This window comes from Suncus etruscus, chromosome 1 (genome assembly GCF_024139225.1).
Source record: "Suncus etruscus isolate mSunEtr1 chromosome 1, mSunEtr1.pri.cur, whole genome shotgun sequence".
Taxonomy (NCBI): domain Eukaryota; kingdom Metazoa; phylum Chordata; class Mammalia; order Eulipotyphla; family Soricidae; genus Suncus; species Suncus etruscus.
Window position 1 is genome coordinate 171,901,215 of NC_064848.1, and position 25,976 is coordinate 171,927,190.

General features: G+C 42.2%; 1 protein-coding gene and 1 non-coding gene across 3 annotated transcripts in view; one reads left to right on the forward strand and one right to left on the reverse strand.

The window, feature by feature from the left end:
• USP32 (ubiquitin specific peptidase 32) overlaps positions 1–25,976 on the reverse strand; it is a 189,666-nt gene that overhangs the window by 163,088 nt on the left and 602 nt on the right. The gene's annotated exons all lie outside the window — the stretch shown is intronic.
• LOC125996717 (U6 spliceosomal RNA) lies at positions 15,226–15,332 on the forward strand. Its single transcript, XR_007491404.1, has one exon. It is a non-coding gene; the product is annotated as a U6 spliceosomal RNA (small nuclear RNA).

A 25,976-nucleotide genomic window follows, 5' to 3' on the forward strand; every position in this document is an offset into this window, starting at 1 on the left:
TGAACATTTGCCTTAAGAGTGTGTGTGTGTGTGTGTGTGTGTGTGTGTGTGTGTGTGTGAGAGAGAGAGAGAGAGAGAGAGAGAGAGAGAGAGAGAGAGAGAGCGTAAGAGAGAGAGAGAATATAAGAGAGAGAGAGAGTGTGTAAAATGAGAACAGAAAGACCAAGTTCAACTGAAACACTGGAAAATTTTATTAAAGAAATTACGAGAAAACTAAGAAAATAGATCAAAAGACTGAAGAACATGCTTTGTATGAGGAAGCTCTGGATTCTATCCACAAAACCATGTGGTCCCATATCACTCACCACTAGTTACAAGTCTCAACCACTGGAACTTGGTCCCGAGCACCTGTTTAAGGTCCCAATACCTGTTTAAGCAGGTATTGCTTAAACACAAAAGCAAAAAAACCATTCACAAGGTCCAAAATCCAAATAAAACAGATCCTGCAGCAGCAGCAGCAGCAGTAGTTATATTTTGCTATAACACTGAAGGGAAAAACTAAACAGACTTTAAGCTTGGGTCACTATATAGAGTTCACATATTCTATCCCCATCTATGAGTTTTCTTCACACCACCTCCACCCCCTTGTACTCCAGCTTCTTCCCACATTCCAAAGATGTGCATTTTCTGTCAACTGATATATCTTCATTGTTCCAGTCTGAGTGTATGTGGGTATAAGTGTACCCTGAGATGGAAGGACATCATGAATGGCATTCCTGAACTGCCAGGACAAGTAGCAAACACCATGACTTTGAGGACTAGAAAGATAATAAACAAGTATCAATTATTGCTTACTCTCTGCGTTGTGTCAGATCAGAAGTTTGGTGATGTTTTCTGATCAGAAATATATGAGGAACTTCACTCAATTAGTCTATTGCAAAATTGATTCTACTATGTATCATTTCACTTAATGTAATAGTTTCTAAGAATCTGTCGATATGTTAAGTGAAGGCTTATTGTCAATAATGTTAAGTGAAGAGCTTCAGAAGAAAAAAATGTAGGGACAGTGCAATAGCACAACGGGCAGGACATTTTCCTTGAACATGGGTTCAATCCTTGGCATCCCTTATGGCTCCCCTGAGAACCACCAGGAATGACCTTGAGTACAGAGCCAGGAGTAACTCCTGAGCACCACCAAGGATAGCCCAAAAACAAACAAACAAAAAAATATAAGATAGGGTGTCATCTATGGATAATTAAAAAAAAAAAACTTAGAACTAAAGGAGGGAGGACGGAGAATTACACAGGTAGTGCGTTTGCATTGCATGTGCCTGACGACATTCAATCCCTGACATCCCTACCCAAGGTGTAATTCCTGAATGCAGTGTCAGGAGTAACCCCTGAGCATCACTGGGTGTAATCCAAAAACAAAAATAAAACAAACAAAACTGAAGGACATCAGCATTTAAGATTAAACAACAAGCAATGTGTGTGTACATGTGTACACACCAAGAGTGTAACCTTGGGCTTAAGACAGTCAAAGTATGACCTGCATATATCCCGGAACCCTAATAGAGACTATCTGTACAGGCAAATTATGGACATCACTGTGAAATTTCAGGACAATATGGACAAAGATCCTGTAAGTTTACTGCAATAAAAACAAATACATAGTCCAAGAATTAAAATGCAATAAAAAATAAATTAAATACAATAGAACTCTCAATATAGGGCAGGAGCGGTAACTCAGCAATAGGATGTTTGCCTTGCATGCAACTAACCCCAGACAGCCCCCTGGTTCAATTCCCAGTATCCCATATGACCCCCCCCAAGAATGCCAAGAGCAATTTTTGAGCACAGAGCTAGGATTTTGAGTGTTGTAAGGCACCCCTGAGTGCCACTAAGTGTGACCCAAACCACCCCCCCCCAAAAAAGAATTCTCAATATCAAATAAGCCAGGCTAAAAACATAGTATTATATTTTTTAGTTCTAAAAAAAACTTATTTCCAATTTAAAATTCTAACTCAGGGTCGGAGAAATAGTATAGAGGTAGGGCATTTGCCTTGATGCAGAAGGATGGTGGTTCAAATCCCAACATCCCATATGTTCTCCCAAGTCTGCCAGGAGTAAACCCTGAGCACTGCCGGGTGTGACTCAAAATCCAATAAATAAATAAACAAACAAACAAACAGAATTCCAACTCAAACTTTCAGTTAAATATGAAATGCATTAAAGTATTCTTAGTACTTTAAAACATTTTTATATAGGGCCTACAATAGCACAGCAGGTAGGGCATTTATCTTGTATGCACTGACCCAGAACCAACCAGAGTTCAATCCCTGGCATCTCATGTGGTTCCCTGAACCTGTCAGGAGCATTTCTGAGTCGCAAAGCTAGAAGTAACCCAAGCGCTGCAAGGTGTGTCCCAAAAACCAAACAAGCAACAAAACATTTTTATAATTTTTTGAGTTTAAAATATTTCAGGCTTAGAAATCTCAAATAATGGGCCGGAGAGATAGCATGGAGGTAAGGCATTTGCCTCTCATGCAAAAGGTCATCGGTTCGAATCCCGGCGTCCCATATGGTCCCCCGTGCTCGCCAGGAGACTTCTGAGCATGGAGCCAGGAGTAACTCCTGAGCACTGCCGGGTGAGACCCAAAAACCAAAAAAAAAAAAAAAAAAAAAAAAAAAAAACTGAGTCTCCATCCTTGGTTGGAAACTCAGTTCAGTTAAAAAAAAAAAAAAAAAAGAAATCTCAAATAATATCTTATAAACTCTCAAAAAATACCTGGAGAAAATTATCCATAGCAAGGGGTAGTCTAGAAAGCAAAAGGGCTAGAGATAAAAAATAATCTAATACAGAAGAAACTCAAGACCAAGGAAAAGTGAGCTCCCAGGATCTTAATTATGGACCAAATTCAGAGAGTACCTAGCCTGGTTTAGAGATGACAGCAAGGTTCTCATGAAAACAAAATAGATGTACAATATATGATAGTTTAAAGAAAATAACTTGAACATATGCAAAACCAATGCAAATAAAATGACAATTATGAGCTCTAGAAAAAACAAAATTCATGCTAGAAATGTAATAACTACTTACAAATAAACTCAAAATAAGTCAGCTGTGAATCATATATAAAGACATAAGATAAACCCTGAATATTTTTCTAACCAAAATTACCATAGTACTTTAACAGAGGATTAAGTAACAGGGAGACAGAAGAGGAAGTGAGTAAGGGGAAGAAGGGGGAAGAAAGATAAATTCTCATATCAGAAGTGAGAAGTCAACAGGGCAATACCTAAAAGTGAAAACCAAAACCAAATACCAAATATTTACTGAAGGATATAAAGGTGTCTCTTTGGGAAAGGAGAAAACAAAGAAGATAAAAAAATTGTTTCTTACTGAACACATCGTATATAAACCCAACATTTGAAACTATATACATGTTTAACATTAATGAAAGAGACATCTCAAAAAAAGGTACTAATCTGTACGTACATTATTCGAACAACATAAACCATTTAGCTTAAATTTAAAAAGGGGTAGTAGCAGTGAGCTCGTCTTGCACGTGATCAACCTGATCTGGGTTCAATCCACAGCACCCCATATGATCCTTTGCACACTGCCAAGAGCAACAAAAAGAAAAACAACAAAAAGAAAAAACAACAACGAAAAGAAAAATAAACATTAAATTAAAAGCCAATTATTATCTTTATTAGAAGAATGGTCACTACTTGAAATTGTTACATTTATTGCCCACTCATTCAGTAATGTAGCTATACATACTTTTCGTTTGTATTGTTTTGGGGGGGCCAATACCCATTGACGCTCAGGGGTTACTCCTGCTATGCGCTCAGAAATCGGAGGCTAGAACCACGGTCCATCCTAGGTCAGCCGCATGCAAGGCAAACGTCCTACCGTTGTGCCACCACTCCGGCCCCAATATTATATAACTTTTTAAGCTGTACCTAGCAAGGAACCATGCAGTGCTAGGTGGGGATCAAACCCAGACTTCCTGCATGCAGAGCAAGTGGCACAGGTAATTGCCCAAATCACTAAATTGTCTCCTAATAAGCTAAGGGTAGTATCAAATTTCACAGTCATAGTCATTTTAGGGTTATTTTACTGATCTCTTAGGGCTGATCTTAATTTTTTTTTTATCTTAACCTTAAAGGAAAAAAAATCTTAAAGGCAGGAGCTGAAGTGATCATAAAGATGGGTAAAAGCTTGCACATGTATGGGCCCAGAGAGATAGCACAGTGGTGTTTGCCTTGCAAGCAGTCGATCTAGGACCTAAGGTGGCTGGTTCAAATCCCGGTGTCCCATATGGTCCCCCGTGCCTGCCAAGAGCTATTTCTGAGCAGACAGCCAGGGGTAACCCCTGAGCACCGCCGGGTGTGGCCCAAAAACCAAAAAAAAAGCTTGTACATGTTCAGCCCAAATTCAATCCCTGGTATTGAATGTGTTCTCCTGAGCCCCACCAAGAATCATCTGAGGGCAAAGCAATGAACCAGGAGTGAGTCCTAGCACTGCCAGATGTGGTCCAAAATCGTCCCCCTTCACACACCACTACCAAAAAAAAAAAAAGGAGTAAACTTAGAGAATTCTTAAGTACAGTAAAAAGAGACAGGTAAGCCCATTATCTTTTTCTCTACAAAGCTTACATTTCTCCCATTTTTAGGAAACTAAGCATGGACCAGTGAGACAGGAATTATAGTGCTCCCCAGCATTGGGTGGTCCTCAGATCTGAATGAGTACATGAGCAGTACCAGAGGTGTGGCCTAACACCCCACAGAGAAACCAAGTCTTCATCAAATGTCTTTCACTAACAATTAAGAAAAACTAAGGTTAATTCTTGCAAATCTATTTTTGTTTGTTTGTTTGTTTGGGGCCATACTCAGAGGCACTCAGGGGAGTTACTCCTAGATCTGCACTCAAAAGTCACTCCTGGGGGCCGGGAAGGTGGCTCTAGAGGTAAGGTGTCTGCCTTGCAAGCGCTAGCCTAGGACGGACCGCGGTTCGATCCCCCAGTGTCCCATATGGTCCCCCAAGCCAGGAGTGACTTCTGAGCGCTTAGCCAGGAGTAACCTCTGAGCATCAAACGGGTGTGGCCCAAAAACCAAAAAAAAAAAAAAAAAAAAAAAAGTCACTCCTGGCAGGCTCAGGGGACCATATACGAAGCTGGAGATCAAACCCGGATCTGTCCTGGGTCAGACGCATGCAAGACAAATGCTCTGCTGCTGTGCTATCACTCTGGCCCCAATTATTGTGAATCTAAAGTCAGCTCTGCATTATATAGTTACAATAGTAATTTCAGTTACTATAGTTTAGCTAAACAACTAAGCACTCCAAAAAATATACTTTAAGAGGCCGGAGCGATGGCGCTAGTGGTAAGGCATCTGCCTTGCCTGCGCTAGCCTAGGCCAGACTTCGGGGTTCTATTCCCCTCCCCCCCCCCCCCCGCATCCCATATGCCCCCAAGCCAGGAGCGATTTCTGAGCACCTTGCCAGGAGTAACCCCTGAGCGTCACTGGGTGTGGCCCCCCAAAAAAACTATATATATATATATATGTTTTAAATTTCAGTTACTATATTATAGCAACCATAAACAGCTTTGCTACTTAAAAGTATAAGCTTTGCTACTAGCTCTTCAGGTCATAAATCCCTAAGTAAATTAATGATGCAAACCATTATCATAAGTTATTACATATTAACATTAATAACATATATTAATAATAGTTATTACCATCTGTCATTTTTTCAAAGCCTGCCTGCAACTAGTCACTTCATATCTATACTTTAGTTCAGACATAGCAAAGGTGTAGTAATCGTGTGATAAATTCATGTGATATTTTATGAAAATTAATAATTTAAGGAGTCAACTAGCCATCAAAAAAAAAAAAAAGCATAGAATACAGCTTGCAAAAGCAAATACCTTGCATGCATTATGACCTAGATTTAATCCTATCCCTGACTGCAGGGGTAGAAGGTGAGGGTTGGGATGGAATGCAACCAGAGAAATAAAAAGTGATAATGTTAAATTCTAACTGAACATTAAATGAAGAAAAAGATGGCCAAAGAATTACTAATAGTACTACATTTATTGTGTGTATATGGTGGACCAGGGATAAAACCCAGGGCATCCCTGGTCCACATTGCTACTTTTTGGGGAGGAGGAGGGAAGGCCACACTGGAGGTGCTCAGAGCTCACTTCTAGCTCAGCTCAGAAATCACTCCTGGCAGTGCTCAAGTGACCATATGGGGTGCTGGGATTAAACCTGGGTTAGCTACCGTAAGGCAAATACCTACCTGCTATACTATTACTCTGCTACCTCATATTGCTACCTTTTAAAAGATATCAGCTAGGTATTCAAAGGAGATTACTAAAAGGTAAACAAGGAAAGTGGTTGTGACAATAAATATGAAGATCGACCAGAGAAAGCAACACTGAGAGAAAAAAGCTTTTAAGAAAAAGAACTCAGAGAGATACACTTTTACAACACTGAAATCACAAGAGAAAATGTTGGAGGTTAATCCAAACCTCAATAAAAACAAGACAACTCGCCAAAGCATATAAAAAATACCCACTCTAAATGCTTAAGCTATCTAAGAAAGCAAACTTAATATTACTGGTGTTTATTTTGGGGGGGGAAGGGGTAGAGGTTCAGTGGTACTCAGGCGCTACTCCTGGTTCTGTGCTTTGGAATCACCCATGGTAGTTCAGGGGACTATGCGATTCTGAGCATGCAAAGCATGAACTCAGCCCTTTAAGCTTCCTATCTCTCCAGCCTGATAGGTGTTTATAAAAAAACAAAACACTAATTCTGATATCTAAATTATAGTGTATTAGGTACACATTATTGAGCTTTTAAATAATCATCTAGTAAGCACCATAAATTATATAGCACAATGTTAAAATTTGCATTTTAGGACCAAATACTTAAATATTTATTCATGAAACAAAAACATAATAAATCACCTATTTGGTTAACACTATTTTTCATGTTCCTTTTTTTTGGGGGGAAGGATGTTTGGGGTCACACCCCGCAGTGTTCAGAAATCGCTCCTGGCAGTCTGGGGGCGAGGGACCATATGGGATGCCGGGATTCGAACTGGGATCTGTCCTGTGTTGGCCGCATGCAAGTCAAACGCCCTATTGCTGTGCTATCTCTCCGACCCCTACAATGTCTTTGTGATTCATCCACAGCTTGCTGTGGTTACTGGTTATACTTTATTTTTTCGAGTCACCTTTAATTAATCAGTGTCCCTTTAGTGCTACTTACCTGTTATTGTCTATTTTTTTCCCCACCTTTCAGGTAATTGATTTTTATCTTTTCCATAGGCTATAAATTCCTAACCTTTCTGACACAAGCATGCAAGCACACAAGCCACAGTTTTTATGGTTTGGTTCCTGCCTGACCTTCGATTCCCGGAGTCCCATATGGTCCCACAAGCCAGGAGTGATTTCTAAGCACATAGCCAGAGTAACCCCTGAGCACCATAGGGTATAGCCCAAACAGCAAAAAAAAAAAAAAAATCAGGACAAAATGTTGACTAACATGGCCAATTTTGTAGCCTATGAGTAAGGAGAGAGCTGATAGAATAAAAGTATTACTATCTGATAAGTAGTGTTTCTTGTGGTGGGAGAGCATACTTAATGGCTATTCCTGGCTTGGTGCAAGGGGAACTATGTAGAGCCAGGAGTTGAATCCCGGGTTCCTGTATGCAAAGCATGTTCTATAATACTGATAAACAGTAGCTTGTATTAAAATAAATTATAGTCATATGAGAAATATGTGTAAATATTTAGGCATTCTAGGACTATAAGTATTTAAAATTTGGGTTAAAAAGAATGGGGCCAAGAGATAGCACAGTGGTAGGGTGTTTGCCTTGCACATGGCCAACCCAGGATAGACTTGGGTTCAATTCCTTGCATTAGTTTTTAACTCTATTGAAATAAAATAAATATCCTACTCTCTCTGACTGAAAACAACATATTTCTCTTTCTAGTGTACCTTTACTGCCAAATGTTCATTCAGTTGATGTTCTATTTTTCCTTATTTAATTGTTATATAGGGACCAGAGAGATAGCACGGAGGCAGGGCGTTTGCCTTGCATGCAGAAGGATGGTGGTTCGAATACCAGCATCCCATGTGGTCCCCCGAGCCTGCCAGGAGAGATTTCTGAGCATAGAGCCAGAAGTAACCCCTGAATACTGCTGGGTGTGACCCCTCCCAAAAAATTATTTTAATTGTTATATAAGTCAATATTTTTTTCAGAAATATTCATTTTTTTATTTATTTTTGTTTTTTATTTTGGGGCCACACCTGATGACTCTCAGTAATTACTCCTGACTATGTGTTCAGAAATCACTCCTGGCTCAGGGAACCATATGGGACACCGGGGGATCGGACCAAGGTCCATCCTAGGTCAGTGCATGCAAGGCATATGCCCTACCGCTTGCACCACCACTCTTGGCCCCTCAGAAATATTCTTAAATAATCATAAAAATAAATTTATTTGGCACTTCACCATCAACTTCAACTTGAAATTCTTCAATACAAAATGTTCCCACCATTAGATAATTGCTCCATACTACACCTCTAAGCAATGAAGAATAAGTACTTTTTTGTCCTTCAATAATTAGCAGTAAAGATACATTCTCAAATCAGCATCTGTAACTTTAGTCTAAAAAAACTTCATACAAAGGGGCTGGAGTGTTAGCACAGTTGTAGGGCATTTGCCTTGCAAGCAGCTGATCCAGGATGGACCTTGGTTCGATTCCTGGAGTCCCTTATGGTCCCTGAGCCAGGGGCATTTTCTGAGCACAGAGCCAGCAGTAGCCCCTGAGTGCCGATGGGTGTGCCCCCCCCCAAAAAAAAAATCCATACCAAAATATTTCTTTTTTATTTTTTGCTTTTTTTGAGTGGCCACACCTGGTGATACTCAGGGGTTACTCCTGGCTATGCGTTCAGAAATCGTTCCTGGCTTGGGGGAACATATGGGATGCCAGGGGATTGAATCGCAGTTTGTCCTAGGTTAGCCTCGTGCAAGGCAAATGCCCTACCTACCGCTTGTGCCACTGCTCCGGCCCCTACCTCATTAAATTTTACAGGCAGTAAAATGACCAAGAAAACTACACTGTAAGGCAAAGTCTTATTCCAATCCAACTGATGCTTACAATAAAACTTTCCTGAGGCTTAACAGAATGAGTTACATCAAAATGGAAGAGTAAGCCCAGAAAGAAAAAAAAAAACAACAGCAGAGGCCAGAGTGATAGCACAGCGGTAGGGCATTTGTCTTGCACACAGCCAATCTGGGTTCAAGTCCCAGCATCCCGTAGGGTCCCCCAAGCCTGCCAGGATTGATTTCTGAACGCAGAGCCAGGAGTAATCCCTGAGTGCCTCTGGGTGTGGTGGAGCCCCCTCCAAAAAAGAAAGAATAAACAGGCTGGAGAGATAGTATGGGTAAGGGACTGAGCACAAGGTGGTGTCCCTAAGCACTACTGGGGACCAATAAAAAAAAAAAAAGAAATTAAAAGAGACAACAAGAAATACAGTATTACAGGGAGACTAGAGTGGTGGTGCAAGGGAGAAAGCATCTGCCTTGCCCACACTAGCCAAGGAAGGACCACAATTCGATCCCCTGGTGTCCCATATGGTCCCACAAGCTGGGAGCGATTTCTAGTGCATAGCCAGAAGTAACCTGAGTGTCACCGGGTTTATAAATAAAAGAAATATAGTAAACAGGAAATCCAACAGAGAACAGCAAAGGGACTCTCCAGGATATTAGTAACAGAATATAGCAAAATGAAAGTTATATTCTGAATACAAAAACAAATGGCAGAGATTGAAGGAGCCAGAGATAAAACTGGTACTTGGGGGAAAGAAGGTGCTGGAGCAATAGTACAGGAGGTAAAGTGCAGACCTTGAACATGGCCAACCCAGGCTCGGTCCTCAGCACCCCATATGGTTCACTGAGCCCACCCCCGACTCCTGAGCACAGAGCAAGAAGTAAGTCCAAACACCACCAGATGAGGCCCAATCTGACCCAAAATTATCCAATTTTTTTTAAATACATACACTAAGTTGAAGAAATTAAAAGGAAAGAAAACCACATATATTTTTGGTGGGCACTAGTAGAAGTGTGATAAACAACTAAATCTTCACTGTTAGTAACAATAGCAATAACAATAATAACAAAAAGAAATGCTTCTTAGCGTTGGCCTATGCCTATCAGTTCTTAGAAAGATTAGTTCTATAAATGCTGGGGGACCATGAGGTACCAGAGAATGAACCTAGAATTCCCAGGTTCATGCAAAGCATGCACTACAACCTATGAAGTCATCTCTCAATTTTTTTTTTTTTGGCAAAGCTAAGAACCAAACCAAGAGCTTCAAACACAAAGCAACTGCTCTACCAGTGGACCAGCCACTAATGAATATTTAAATGAGAAGAGGGAAGGGAGGCAACAAAAACATTATTTGGGATTTTAAGATGACGCTCAGTGATAAGAATACAAACCACACATGTTAAGGTCTTGAATTAAACTCTAAAATCATAAGAACAAACACATTATTCTGAGATATAAGGATAAATACCAAATCAATAAATGTGCCGTGTTAAAAGTATTAGCCAATAGGCTGGAGAAATCAAATCGATGGTGTTTGCCTTGCATGCAATCAACCCTAGTTTGATCCCAGGTACCACATATGGTAACAGGAGTAACAGGAGTGAGTACTCCCTAAATACTGATGGGGGGGTTGTTTTATTTGGGGGCCATAGCAAGCTGTGCTCAGGGCTTCTCTTGATTCTGTGATCCAGAATCACTCTCAGTGGGGCTTGGGGAAACAAATGGGTTGCCAGGAACGGAACAAATGGGCCACATGCAAGGCAAGCATCCTTCTGACTGTAATATGGCTCATGGCTCCAGCAAAGCCTGAGTACTGATGAGAAGAGTAGTCCACTTCCAAATGCAAAGTAAGTATTATTAGCCAATGGAGAAAAGAAAACTGGCAAAGGAAAAAAAATAACAATTCTTTTGATTTCATATAAACCCTGAAAACCATTTGATTCTAATTTTTTGGGGGGTAACACCCAGCAGCACTCAGGGGTTACTCCTGGTTCTATGCTCAGAAATCGCTCCTGGCAGGCTAGGAGGACCATATGGGATGGATGCCTGGATTCGAACCACCGCCCTTCTGCATGCGAGGCAAACGCCCTACCTCCATGTTCTCTCTGGCTCTTGATTCTAATTTATGCGCATACACTATTGTCATAAAACAATGGTGGGGCCAGGGCAGTAGATAGGGTATTTTTGCCTTGCACTCAATCCCCTATAACCCTATGGTCCCATCAGCCAACAGGGTGCAATTCCTGAATGCAGAGCCAGGAGTAACCCTGAGTGCCATCGGCTGTGACTTAAAAACAAATAAACAAAAAAATTAGGCCAGGGATATAGCTCAATGGTAGAACACTTACTTGTCTTATAAGAGTGAGGCTCACGGTTAGATCCCCAGAAAGAAAAAAATTGGGGGAATGGTTTTGAGTTTCTGGGCTACACCTGACAATGCTCAGCGGTTACTCCTGATTCTGCACTAATAGGTCCTGACAGGCTTGGGGACCATGTGGGATACCAGAAATTGAACCCAGGTCTGTCCTGGTTGGCTGCATGCAAGGCAAATGCACTACCATCATGCTATCACTCCTGTCCATAAAAAATCTATTATTCAATTTTAGCGGCCATAGTAATAGTATAGTGGGGAGGGTCCTTGCCTTGCATGCAGCTGACCCAAGTTCGAATTTCGGTATTCCATGTGGTCCCCTGAGCATTGCTAGATGCAGCCCAAACATCGTCCCAAAAAATAAATTTCATTAAATGAATTATTCTTTTTTTTTTGGTTTTATTTTGTTTTTTTTTTGTTGTTGTTGTTGTTTTTGCTTTTTGGGCCACACCCGAGTGATACTCAGCAGTTACTCCTGGCTATGCACTCAGAAATCGTTCCCAGCTTGAGGGACCATATGAGATGCTGGGGGATCGAACCATGGTTCATCCTAGATTAGCGAGTGCAAGGCAAACACACTACCACTTGCCCTGCCATTCTGGCTCCTAAATGGACTATTTTGAACCAATGATATTGTTCTATATATTAATATGATTTTAATCTGTTTTCAAAATTAACTCTGTAGGACACTTCAAAGCAAGTAAGTTTCTAACTCTAAATTGATCCCTGCTTCATAAAGCAGGAACTTTCAGTTAATGAAAAATGAAACAGATGTGTCTTGCCTTGCACAAGGATCACCCAGAGTTTTGTTATTAAATAAAAATACAGGGAGCCAGAGAGATAGCATGGAGGTAAGGCGTTAGCCTTTCATGCAGATCATTGGTTCGAATCCCAGCATCCCATATGGTCCCCCGAGCCCGCCAGGAGCGATTTCTGGAGTAACCCCTGACAGCTGCTGGGTGTGACCCAAAAAAACTAAAAAGAAAATAAATAAATAAAAATAAAAATACAGGGGGGGGGGCAGAGAGATAGCATGAAGGTAGGGTGTTTGCCTTTCATGAAGAAGGACGGTGGTTCAAATCCTGCATATGGCATCCCATATGGTCCCCTGTGCCAGCCATGGGCAATTTCTGAGCATAGAGCCAGGAGTAACCCCTAAGCACTGCCGGGTGTGACCCAAACCCCCCAAAAACAGAAACATCAATCATATTAAATAAATCATTTCATTAAAAAAATTATTCAATGCTACATATTACCAAAATATATTTCCAAGTTTTTTGGTTTGGTTTAGTTTGGTTTTTGGACCACATTCAGCTGTGCTCAGGGCTTACTTCTAGCTCTGTTGCTCAGGAATCACTTCTGGCAGTGCTCAGGAAACCATATGAAGTATCAGGAATTAAACCCCAGATCAGGGGCCGGAGAGATGGCATGGAGGTGGAACATTTGCCTTGCATGCAGAAGGACGGTGGTTCGAATCCTGTCATCCCATATGGCTCCCCAGCCTGCCAGGAGCGATTTCAGAGCGTAATGCCAGGAGTAAACTCTGAGCGCTGCCGGTGTGACCCAAAAACAAAAAAACTCCAGATCAACCACTTACATGCAAAGCAAGCGCCTTACCCACTGTACTATCTCTCCAGACTCATACTCTCAAGTATTTAAGAGTAAAATACTGCCACACTAGTTTCTCAATGAATAGTCAAAACATGATTATCAATTCTAGAGCCATAAGAAAGCACAGCAGGTAGGGTGTTTGCTTTGTACACAGCTGACCCAGGGTCCATTCCAAGCATCTCATATGGTTCCCCCACGCATATCAGGAAAGAACCCTGAGCACAGAGCGAGGAGTAAATCCTAAGTATTGCTGGCTGTGGCCTATTCACCATCACCCCACCAACAACAAAAATTGTCGGGGGGGGGGGGAAATGTTTTCAGTGACAGTATAGTGGAAAGGGTTGCCTTACATGCAGCCCACCCAGGTTTGATCTCCAGCATCCATATGGTCCCCAAGCAGGCGAGGAATGATTTCTGAACACAGAACCAGGTTACTTCTGGTCCAAAAATAAAACAAAACAACAAAGTCTTCACATATTTTTTCTAACAGAACACTGTCTTAGAACACTTTTTAGATGGGTATATTACTTAATGTACTCACTTTCTGTCAGCTCCTTTCATCATCTAACATTATAAACATTATGTAAATTCTCCAAACTCACCAGCATGTATACATCCAGCTATTCAATATTTACTGAACACTTAAAACACACCAGGCACTACTACATCTCTCTTAGCACTGGAGATTCAGGACCATGCCTGACAATAACCGTAACTGCATATTATGGTAAGAGCTATATATAAAATATTCAAGACAGTGTTAATGGGCCAAAGATAAGATTCAATAGTAAAGAGTAATAATCATATATATGAATCATCAGGGGAAAAAAATCCCCCTAGCACACACACATACAAAAAATCCACCACAACAAAAATAACATACAAGGCCAGAGACAGTATAAGACATAAGGTGCTGGGGCCGGTGAGGTGGCGCTAGAGGTAATGTGTCTGTCTTGCAAGTGCTAGCCAAGGAAGGACCATGGTTCGATCCCCCGGCATCCCATATGGTCCCCCCCAAGCCAGGGGCAATTTCTGAGCGCTTAGCCAGGAGTAACCCAAACATCAAACAGGTATGGCCCCAAAAACCAAAAAAAAAAAAAAGACATAAGGTGCTTCCTTCACATGCACTGACAACAACAGTTCAGTCCCTGGCACCACACATGATCTCCTAAGCATCTTCAGGAGTGATCCTATAGCATAGAGCCAGGACTACCAGCTATAGCCCAATTTTTAAAAAAATGTTTAACAACATAATGGCAGTGAAATAGTGCAGGGGTTTGCCTTGCTACCATTCTTGGTTCAATTCCCAACATCATATATGGTCCCCAGCACTGGTAGGATTTATCTTTTTTGTTGTTGTTCTTTATTTCTTGTTTTGTTTTGTTTTGTTTTTTAGGATTTACCTTTGAACACAGAAGCAGGAGTAAGCCCTCAGTACCAGTAAGCATGATTAAAAAAAATAAAAATAAAAAAATAAATAAAACATCCTGAAAGACCACTGCATAGAGCATGAGAAAGCCTCATAGAGCAGGGACTTTCAGTTAATGAAGAATAAAACAGATGTGAAAGGCTGATAGTACAGTCACCAGGGAGCTTGTCTCTGCACAAAGTTTACCCAATTTCAATCTCAGTACCACATATGGTTCCCTGAGCCCACCAAAAGTGATCCCTAAGCACAAAGGCAAGAGAAAGACCTGAGCATTGCCAGGTATTGTCTAACTGCTTCTCACTCCCCCAAAAAAGAAACAGATATAAAATTTTTAAGTGGCTTTTCCATGCTAATAAGAAATTAGATTCAGAGAAAAATGACAGGATCTAATTTGAATTTTAAGATTATATTGCTTGCATATGAAACTAGGACAGTATCTGAGTAAGAGTTGATGGCAGCTGGAACAAGAGCTATGGCAGTGAAAATGATCTTTACTTAACACACAGGATTGAATATTCAATTAGCAGGACTGGAGTTGAGGACATAGTTCCAAGCACTAGAGCACATGTTTCACATGGGGAGGAGGGAAATGGAGGAAGTGTGCATTCAATATACTCCAACTCACCACGAATGTGTATGTTCCCTCTCCATCCCTCCTAAAAACCTAAAAGGACGAGGTGACAGAACCAAGCAGGGTAAGAGAAGAGATGATGGTAATAGGAAAGGATAAGACTGACTCTGGTGCTCGCTTCGGCAGCACATATACTAAAATTGGAACGATACAGAGAAGATTAGCATGGCCCCTGCGCAAGGATGACACGCAAATTCGTGAAGCGTTCCATATTAAAAAAAAAAAAAAAAAGACTGACTCTGTCTCTAGATTTTGGAACTTAGCAATTGGATTGGAACAGAAGTGTAACTATCAGGAGAAAGTTTAGGGGAGACCAACAGAAGGGTCCTTTACATCATGGAATCTCACTATTCTTTTTCATAGGTCAATAGGAAAAGGTAATAAACCACTAAACCTTAAAAGGCTTTTTCCACCATGGGAATGATGCTAGTATAATCAAATTACAGAAATGAAAGAAGAAGCTGGACAACTTTCTCTGTAAAACTCTTCTTTTTTTTTTTTTTTTTCACACCCGTTTGATGCTCAGAGCTTACTCCTGGCTAAGCACTCAGAAATTGCCCCTGGCTTGGGGGGAACCATATGGGACACTGGGGGATCAAACCGCGGTCCTTCCTTGGCTAGCGCTTGCAAGGCAGACACCTTACCTCTAGTGCTACCTCGCCGGCCCCAAAACTTTCTTATTTCTTATTTTGTGTTTAATGTGTATAGGATCAAGGACTCCAAAAACTATGTTGTACCAAAGTTTCAAAATACCATTTCCAAGCATAATTTAGACATAAAATTGGGGGTATTTTTGGTCTATTTTTGTTTTGGAACACACCCAGAGATGCTCAGGGGTTATTCCTGTCTCTACTCAAGATTTATTCCTGTCAAGGCTCAAGGGACCATACGGAATGTCGGGATCAAACTCATGTCAGTTGCATGCAAGGAAAGCACCTTATCCACTGTACCCTAGCACTAAAATAAAGCTGTTTCTTAACTATATCAGTCTGCTTGACACCTATAGCAGCCAGAAAACCTTGTTCTCATACATGTTTAAAAAAATCAATTTCCCTGAACCTTATTCATATAACTGTAGGGCCAGAGCAATAGCACAGTGGCAGGGTGTTTGCCTTGCAAACAGCTGAACCAGAACAGATCCAAGTTTGGTTCCTGGCATTCCCTATGTTCCCCCGAGCCTGTCAGGAGCAATTTTTGAGCACAGAGCCAGGAATAGCCACTGAGCACTGCTGGATGTGGCCCCCCAAAACAAAAACAAATCATTTAACAGTGATGAGTTTGGGACTTCCCGAAAGTAAAGACAGTCTTACATTAATGAATATTAAATCCTCAATAATGATGGTTAAAAAAGGTCTCAACAAGGGGCCGGCGAGGTGGCGCTAGAGGTAAGGTGTCTGCCTTGCAAGTGCTAGCCAAGGAAAGATCGTGACCGCGGTTCGATCTCCCCCCATCCCATATGGTCCCCCCAAGCCAGGGGCAATTTCTGAGTGCTTAGCCAGGAGTAACCCCCTGAGCATCAAACAGGTGTGGCCCGAAAAACCAAAAAAAAAAAAAAAAAGGTCTCAACTTCTGAATTAATCTTTTATCCCATGTGTCTGACTATAATAGTAAACACCCAAAAACTATGTTTACCAGACTTCTGCCTAGCTATCCATCTCTAAAGAGTTCCAAGAGCTCTTTCCTATTAAATTAGAGGAGCAGGAGAACTTACTAGCATGTAGGAAGAGAGGGAATATCTCAATTTAAACACATATATCAAGAGCCAGGGAAATAGTTCACAATCTAGAGAGGGCCTACTTTTTTTTCCAGTGCCTACTTTAATATATGTAGGAGCTCCAAGCCCCATCCCCAGAAACACTGCCAAAGTGACTCACCCAAATACCATACCAGAAGAAGCCCTCAATATCCCTAGGTATACCCAAAAGACAAGAATCCACAAACATCATGAAGCCCAGGAAAAAGAATAGTCATGCATCCTAGATACAGTATAAAAAGAATCTACTGGGGCCGGGTAGGTGGCGCTGGAGGTAAGGTGTCTGCCTTGCAAGCGCTAGCCAAGGAAGGACCTCGGTTCGATCCCCCGGCGTCCCATATGGTCCCCCCAAGCCAGGGGCGATTTCTGAGCACATAGCCAGGAGTAACCCCTGAGCGTCAAACGGGTGTGGCCCAAAAACCAAAAAAAAAAAAAAAAAAAAAAGAATCTACTATCCCATCTTTAACTATTTTCAGTACCACAATAAAATTAACACCTACTAATTTATAAATAAAATCCCTCCACTCTTTGCAGCTGTTTAACATAAAACTTACAGCCTTAACACCTTCTATATCCAAAACAGGAGATTTTTCTCACTACTATTAGAAATAATCACTTCCTTAATTTGTCCTGTGAGCTATCAAATTATCAAGGGTCGAAAGTCTTCCTTTCCAGGAGCTGGAGAAATAGCACAGTGGTAGGGCGTTTGCCTTGCACACAGCCGACCCAGGACAGACCTGAGTTCGATCCCTACATCCCCTATGGTCCCCCAAGCCTGACAGGAGCAATTTCTGAGGTGAAGAGCCAGGAGAAACCCCTGAGTGTTGCTGGGTATGGCCAAAAACAAAAAGAAAAAAGAAATAAAAAGTCTTGGGGCCCGGAGAGATAGCACAGCGGTGTTTGCCTTGCAAGCAGCCGATCCAGGACCTAAGGTGGTTGGTTTGAATCCCGGTGTCCCATATGGTCCCCCGTGCCTGCCAGGAGCTGTTTCTGAGCAGACAGCCAGGAGTAACCCCTGAGCGCCGCCGGGTGTGGCCCAAAAACCAAAGAAATAAAAAGTCTTCCTTTCCTCTTGAGAAAATACCTGGATATTAACTTATTCTTTTGCCCACTCTCATTTGTTTACACTTTTTTCTGGAAGGCAATACTGAAGGCTGTTACAGTGGAGTCTCACTAATCAAATACAAAGAGAAACAATGAACAAGAAGAAACAAACAACTGTTCAGTTGGGTAGAAGAAGGGGCCATTAACCACTGGCTGATGTCACCTCATTCTACAAGTTTCCCCCAAATACAAGGTTCAATGGTATATTTATCACTTCTTTTATCACTGACACTCCAAAGGGAGTATCAAACTCCAGTTTATGAACAAAAACACCTTTGTCACTAGGTGACACATAGAAACAAACTAATGCTTCTCTCTTACACCTAGCATCTGGCCAAATCCACCTGTAAAAGGTTAACCAAAACCCACAATTCCACAATAATGCAAGAATATTCACTAATGGGGGTCGGAGAGATAGCACAGCGGCGTTTGCCTTGCAAACAGCTGATCAGGACCTAAGGTGGTTGGTTTGAATCCCAGTGTCCCATATGGTCCCCTGTGCCTGCCAGGAGCTATTTCTGAGCAAATAGCCAGGAGTAACCCCTGAGCACTGCCAGGTGTGGCCCCTCCCCAAAAAAAAGACTATTCACTAATGAAATTAAAAAATTCAGATAAAAGCATTTAAGTTCTTCAAGAACAGAGAATAGTGTATCCAACCCAAAAGGTCCTAACTATAAAAATCAATTTTCAGTTATAAAATGATATATAGTCTAAAATCAGCCACAGTATAATACTAATGAAAACTGATTAGCACTACCAAAATGTATGAATAAAATTTTAATTGTGTAGTTGGGTGTTTTTGGTTTTTTTGGTTCTTGGTCCACACTGGTGACGCTCAGGGGTTACTCCTGACTATGTGCTCAGAAATCGCTCCTTACTCTGGGGGACCAAATGGGACACCGGGGAATCGAACTGTGGTCTGTCCTAGGTTATCGCATGCAAGGCAAATGCCCTATTGCTTGTGCCACCACTCCAGCCCCCAATTGGGTAGTTCCTTTTTAAAGGACATTACATTGATGGAAAATCAAAATGAAAAGACTCAAAAAAACTTCTCTTCCCCTCCTCCCTTCCTCTCACCTTCACCTTCCCTCACTCCTTTCTCTCTCTCTCTCTCTCTCTCTCTCTCTCTCTCTCTCTCTCTCTCTCTCTCTCTCTCTCTCTCTTCTCTCTCTCTCTCTCTCTCTCTCTCTCTCTCTCTCTCTCTCTCTCTCTCTCTCTCTCTCTCTCTCTCTCTCTCTCTCATACACACACACACACACACCAAAAAAAAAATAAGCACTGGACTCAGGAGATTCAGGGGCCCTTCCTGGCAATTCGGGGTCAGCTAAAACAAGGATTCAATTAAAGGTCCCAAGGATGCAGTGATGCTTCAGCCCTGCAGTGCCAACGATTACCCAGGTAATGCCACAGGACTCAAGACTTTCTAAGGCTGCACCTGATTATCATACTCAAATTAAAAGGTGCTTGGGATCTAACTGAGGTCTGCTTGCACACAAGGAATGTATCTTAAAGCATGATCTCCCCATGTAAAATATATTTTAAGTGGTGGGAAATTAATTTATTTAACACAATTACATGCTAAAAAAAACAGTGATGTTAGAACTTTCTACATATCCACATACACTAGGTTCATTAAGTTATCATAGTAGCACTTAATAAGTGTTAAATTTTTAAAATGTATTGTGGGCTGGGCCGGAGCAATACACAATGGTAGGACTTTTGCCTTGCACGCAGCTGACCCAGGACAGACCTAGGTTCAATCCGAGGCATGCGATAAGGTCCCTCAAGCGAGGAGCGATTTCTGAGCGCATAGCCAGGAGTAACCCCTGAGCATCACTGGATATGGCCTCCAAAAAAAAATGTATTGTGGGGACCAAAGTGATCGCACAGTGGTAGGGCATTTGTCTTACAAGCAGCTGTCCCAGGACAGACTTGGATTCAATCCCCAACATCCCAGACACCCCAAAGTCTGCTAGGAGTGATTTCTGAGCACAAAGCCAGGAGTAATCCCTAAGCGCAACCAGATGTGGCCCAAAACACCCCCCAAAAGACCACCAAAGAAAATAAAAATAAAATGTATCATATACACTGTCAAAAAGACAAAATAGAACATTAAGCACAAATCCTAATATTTTGTTCCTACTTCTCATGGTCACCTTTGAGGTGTATATTTCTCAGGAGATAACTAGGCTCCTAGAAAGAGACTGACAGTCTCAGTCATCTTTGTTTCTCCAGTGCTTACATCACTAGCCAGCTCTCAGTAAAAAAAAATTGCTGAATGAATGAGAAGACACTCAAAAATGTAAATCCATAGGGGCCGGAGAGATAGCAGCCAACCCAGGACCGATGGTGATTCAAATCCCTATATCCCATATGGTCAACCGTGCCTACCAGGAGTGATTTCTGAGCACAGAGCCAGGAACAGCCCCTGAGCACCACAGGGTGTGACCCAAAAACAAATACATATATATATATATATATATATATATATATATATATACACACACACACACACACACACACAACTTTTAAACACACTATTCTAACTCATAACCAGCTTAGTCCATCATTAAGTGCCAAATTTTACTTAAATAAAAGGATTAGGGACTGGAGCAATGGCACAAGCAGTAAGGCGTCTGCCTTGCCCACGCTAGCCTAGGAGGAATGGCAGTTTGATCCCCCAGAGTCCCATATGGTTCCCCAACACAGGAGCAATTTGAGCACATAGCTAGGAGTAACTCCTGAGTGTCACCGGGTGTGGCCCAAAAACCAAACCCCAAAAAAAAAAGGACTGGGCCAGAGAGATAGCATGGAGGTAGGGCATTTGCCTCACATGTACACTGAATCCCAGCATCCCATATGGCTCCCCAAGCCTGCCAGGAGCGATTTCTGAGTGTAGAGCCAGGAGTAACACCTGAGCACAAAAGAAAAAAAAAAAAAAAAAAAGAATTAATGCTAGAGATACTTCATTGGATTAAAAAATGCATGCCTTGTACTGCAGAAAGCCCTGTTTTGATACCAGGCACATTATAGTCCTCCAAGCCACAGCCCTAGAGAAAGGGAAATAAAAGAAATTTGTCCACTGTATATTATTTGCACAATTGGAAAGCAAAAAAATCCATTTAATTTAGCCAATTCTGGTTTAATATTTTCGGTGGGGGATAGGGGCTCAATCAGTGCTTGAGGGAGGCTGGGGGCCTGGGGGCCCTCTAGCAATTCTCAGTTGGAGGTTCAAATAAAAGGGCCAGAGTACTGTGTTGCTCAGATCCTGCAGTGCCAGGGGATTACCTGAGCCATCCTGGCCTCTAGGTTTGAACACTGCAAAGCTTGGAGGACTAAGTGATGACAGAAATTAAACTAGTCAGTCTCGGGGCCGGGCGGTGGCGCAAGAGGTAAAGGTGCCTGCCTTGCCTGCACTAGCCTTGGACGGACCACAGTTCGATCCCCCGGCGTCCCATATGGTCCCCCAAGCCAGGAGCAACTTCTGAGCGCATAGCCAGGAGTAACCCCTGAGCATTACCGGGTGTGGCCCAAAAACCAAAAAAAAAAAAAAAAAAAACTAGTCAGTCTCATGCAAAGCATGTGCCTTAACCCTCTACTATCTCTCAGATGCCTCAGCCAATTTTTGCCCATTTAAAACACAAAAAGCCTTCTACCTCTCAGTTTCCAGAACAATAAAAGAGATATAAGCGGGAAGGAGGAGGAATTATGAAGCAAGAAGAAAGATTCTTCAAGTTTTTTGAAGTTCTGGGATTCTGAAACACTCCAGTCATCCTTGTTTTGTTTTGTTTTTAATGCTATGTTCCAAGCACTTAGAAAACATTTTAGGGGACCGGCGAGGTGGCACTAGAGGTAAGGTATCTGTCTTACAAGCGCTAGCCAAGGAAAGGACCACGGTTCGATCCCCTGGCGTTCCATGTGGTCCCCCCAAGCCAGGGGCAATTTTCTGAGCGCTTAGCCAGGAATAACCCCTGAGCATCAAATGGGTGTGGCCCGAAAAACCAAAAAAGAAAACATTTTAGGAATACACTAGCCAAAAACTCAGGTGCAATTAGAAAATGAAAAGATGAAGAACATAGCTGCTAAAAATTATCAGTAGGTAACAGAAAAATATGCAATCTAAGCCAGAATCAAGCTTTCAAGGAAGGTTTGTGTTCCACTTAAGATATTAAAGACTGGGGCCGGAGAGATAGCATGGAGTTAGGTTGTTTGCCTTGCATTCAGGTCCCCCAAGCCTGCCAGGAGCGATTTCTGAGCATAGAGCCAGGAGTAACCCCTAAGCACTGCCGGGTGTGACCCAAAAAACAAAACAAATAAAAAGATATTAAAGACTGGGGCTGGAGACATAGCATGGAGGTAAGGCATTTGCCTTGCATGCAGAAGGTAGGTGGTTCAAATCCCAGCATCCCATATGATCCTTCGAGCCTGCCAGGAGCGATTTCTGAGCATAGAGCCAAAAGTAACTCCTGAGCACTGCCGGGTGTGACCCCCCCCCCCAAAAAAAAAAAACAAAAACAAAAAAAAAAGATATTAAAGACTGACATATAAGCCTAAAATAAAAGCTGGGGGCCCAGGGAAACAGTTCCAAGGGTCAAATGCTTTGATCAGGGGGCAAGTGTTAGACTCCCACCATCATGTTACCTACCGAGTACCACTAAGGGATCCCCAAGCACAGAGCCCAGAGGAGCCTCAGCACTGCCTGGTGTCACAAAAAAGGGAAGGGAGGGAGGAGAGGGGAGGGGAGGAGAGGGGAGGGAAGGGGAGGGGGAGGGAGGGGAGGGGAGGGGGAGGGAGGGGAGGGGAGAGGGAGGGAGGGGAGGGGAGAGGAGGGGAGGGGAGGAGAAGGGAGGGGAGGGGAGGGGAGAGGAGGGGAGGAGGAGGAAAAAGTTACCTTTGGGACCAGTGATTGGGAACTTGCTTTTCACATGACTGCCTAGGGTTCCATCTCCAACATCACATGTTTCCAAAGCCCTACCAGCAGTGATCACTGAATGCAGAGCCAGAAATAAGCCCCAAGCACCCCTGGGTGTGGCCCCTCCTCAAAAAAAAAAAAAAAACCTACCATTGATATATCTTCTTACCAAAAAAACTACTGAATTCATATAGATTACATATACTCTAGCTAAAATAGTATGTAAAACTAATCTTTGAAATTTCTAGTTTCTGAAATGTAAATGAAAAGTCACTAAGTCACTAGACTGCCCTTTCTTTCACTCAAGCCTAAGAGGTCTTATCTGTAATTAGCACTCCAAGTCCAAGGCTCCCTGTGGCAAGATAACATGCCTGCTACTTCATGTCTGAATATTTTACAAACTTATTTTTTGCACTGCCTTATTTAATACTGCTTAGTTAAGCAGTATTTTGCATTTAATAATCAAAAGTTAAGGGGAAGTTTTCCAACGATTTATCAAATTTGCATTTTATTTGAACAAGAATTCATGTAACATATTGGGTATTTAGCCAGCCCTTTCACTCCTCACCTTCCATACACCTTATATATTATTTAGAAAGCATATAAGGGGCCAGATAGTGCAGCAGGTAGGTCACTTGCCTTATGCGCAGTCCACCTGCATTCAATCCCTGGTACCCATATGGTTCTCCCAAGCCTTATAAAGAGTGATCCCTGAGCACAGAGCCAGAAGTAAGCCCTGAGCACAGATATTCCCTTACCCAATTATTCCCTCCCCCAAAAAAGAGGTAAGACTGTGATAGTCCTTAATACCTATATATAGGGCCGGAGAGATAGCAAGGAGGTAGGGCATTTGCCTTGCATGCAGAAGGACTGTGGTTCAAATTCCAGCATCCCATATGATCCCCCGAGCCTGCCAGGAACGATTTCTGAGCGTAGAGTCAGGAGTAACCCCTGAGCGCTGCCAGATGTGACCCAAAAAAACAAAAACAAAAACAAAAAAACCTATTTACAGTATTCACATACTCCAAAAGTTCTCAAATTATTTTCAATTCTATCAAAAACTTTATAAATTGGGGCCGGAGAGATAGCATGGAGGTAAGGCATTTGCCTTTTACGCAGAAAAGACGGTGGTTCAAATCCTGGCATCCCATATCCCCGAGCATGCCAGGAGCAATTTCTGAGCACAGAGCCAGGAGTAACCCCTGAGCACTGCCGGGTGTGACCCAAAAACAAACAAAAAAAAAACTATCAATTCCTTCTAAAACCTTACTAAATAAAATCATATACTACATGTAGCATATACCACATTTACTAAATAACGTTAGGTTGAAGAGAATTACCTACTTTAAAAAAAAAAAAAAGCTCCTGGTTTATATTTAGAAGAGCTATTTATCAACGTGTTCCTCTCTTTAATTTTACTCAGCAGTAGAACTGATAAGAGATAAATCTAATTAGTGGAAGGACTCTGGCACTGATGGTGGGTGTGGTGTTGGTACACTGTATGCTTTAAATGTATTACTAGTATTGAAAACAAAAGTGCCTAAATAAAATTTTAAGAAAAAAGAAAGAGAAAAACCGTAAATTCACTAAAACAACTGTTAAATTAAGGTCTTAACAAAAATTTTGCTACATCTTCAAATGTTTTCGAACAGGCAACCAGTTCATAACAAACTGAACAAACACCTTCAGTTAAATCCATTTAAAATGTACTCACTATTCATTGATATTTACAAAGGCACAATCTAAGTCTGATAGCAGAGAAAGCAGGGTAGAGCTGGATAAAATATTAACTTTAGAATTCCTAAATGTCAACTCCATCACCTTCAAACTTAAGGAGACAACTCCTGAATGTTGTGGCTGTAAATGAATTTGACTGATGTCCTCTTTCACGCCATGTAAGCCATTGCCTAATTGAGGCCAGACCTGTCAGGCTCAACAGCATCCCGGAAATGACTAGCCTACTAGAGCCTACTAGAGCTGGAAATACATCAAGAATTCGGAATATTTCTCATATTGAAGCAAGAAAAAAAAAAGTTCGAGAAAGACAGTCCATAAGAACAATCACTATACTGTTCCCTAGGCAGCAATAATCATTAAAAAAGGGATATAAAAGCACCTTTTTCGCTCTTAGGGCCAAGTCCACAAGGAAAACATCTTAATTACATACTGAACGGATCCTCTTTTTCTTCCTACTTTCGGACAGGAATTCATCACAATTCTCATTCTCAAAGCCTGTCTTTAAAATTGTTTGGTTTTTAATTTTCCATCGGGAGTGACCTAACCCGTCACCTGGAGCTGGGTTTGCATCTTGACTTCGAAACCTGTTAACAATAATGCCGGACCACCGAACCGTCCTTAATGTTTTTTTTCCACTTCTATCCAAAAAAATAAAAGCCATTACGGGTCGAGAAGAAAAACATGTATGCACTGATACTGCTACTGCTACAAACACACACATTCACTCTCTCTCTCACTCTCTTTCTCTCTTGTGTCAAATCCAAGTCAGGAACAATGAAGGCACATTCCGGCCATCCACGGTGTGCGATGGACACTTGCAGCCGGCGTGTAAGTGCTTTGGGGATTTTGTACAGCAGTATCGGAGCGAGCAAGAGAGCAAGCAGAAGGGATCCAGGAATATTACCACGCCGTGCATTAGAGAGCCAGACAGGGGCAGGCAGGCAGGGCCGGCTGCAAAGGCCAGCAGGTCACCAAGGGGAGCTCTCACACTCACAACACACTATCAGAACAGCCCAATCTTCCAACTGCCATTTTATGGGGAGAGAGAGAGGGAGAGCAATAGGCACCGGGGAGCAAGTGCCATCAAATAGAATAAAAGGCTGTGGCCAACGTCGGAGGGAGGGAGGGAGGGAGGGAGAGAGGGAGCTGAAACCCAAGAGCAGCTCTGGCGGCCACACCAGCTCGCTCAGCTGTCGGGTCTCATCTCCTCTCCTCGCCCCTCAACCTCACACACCGCCCGCCAACCACTTCCATTCGAGGCAGCTCGTTGGCTCTGAGGATCTCCCCATCAGCCGCTCTGAGAAGTGGGGTGACGGGGTGGCAGGCGAGGCGGGGGCAAGGGGGAGCTGCACCCC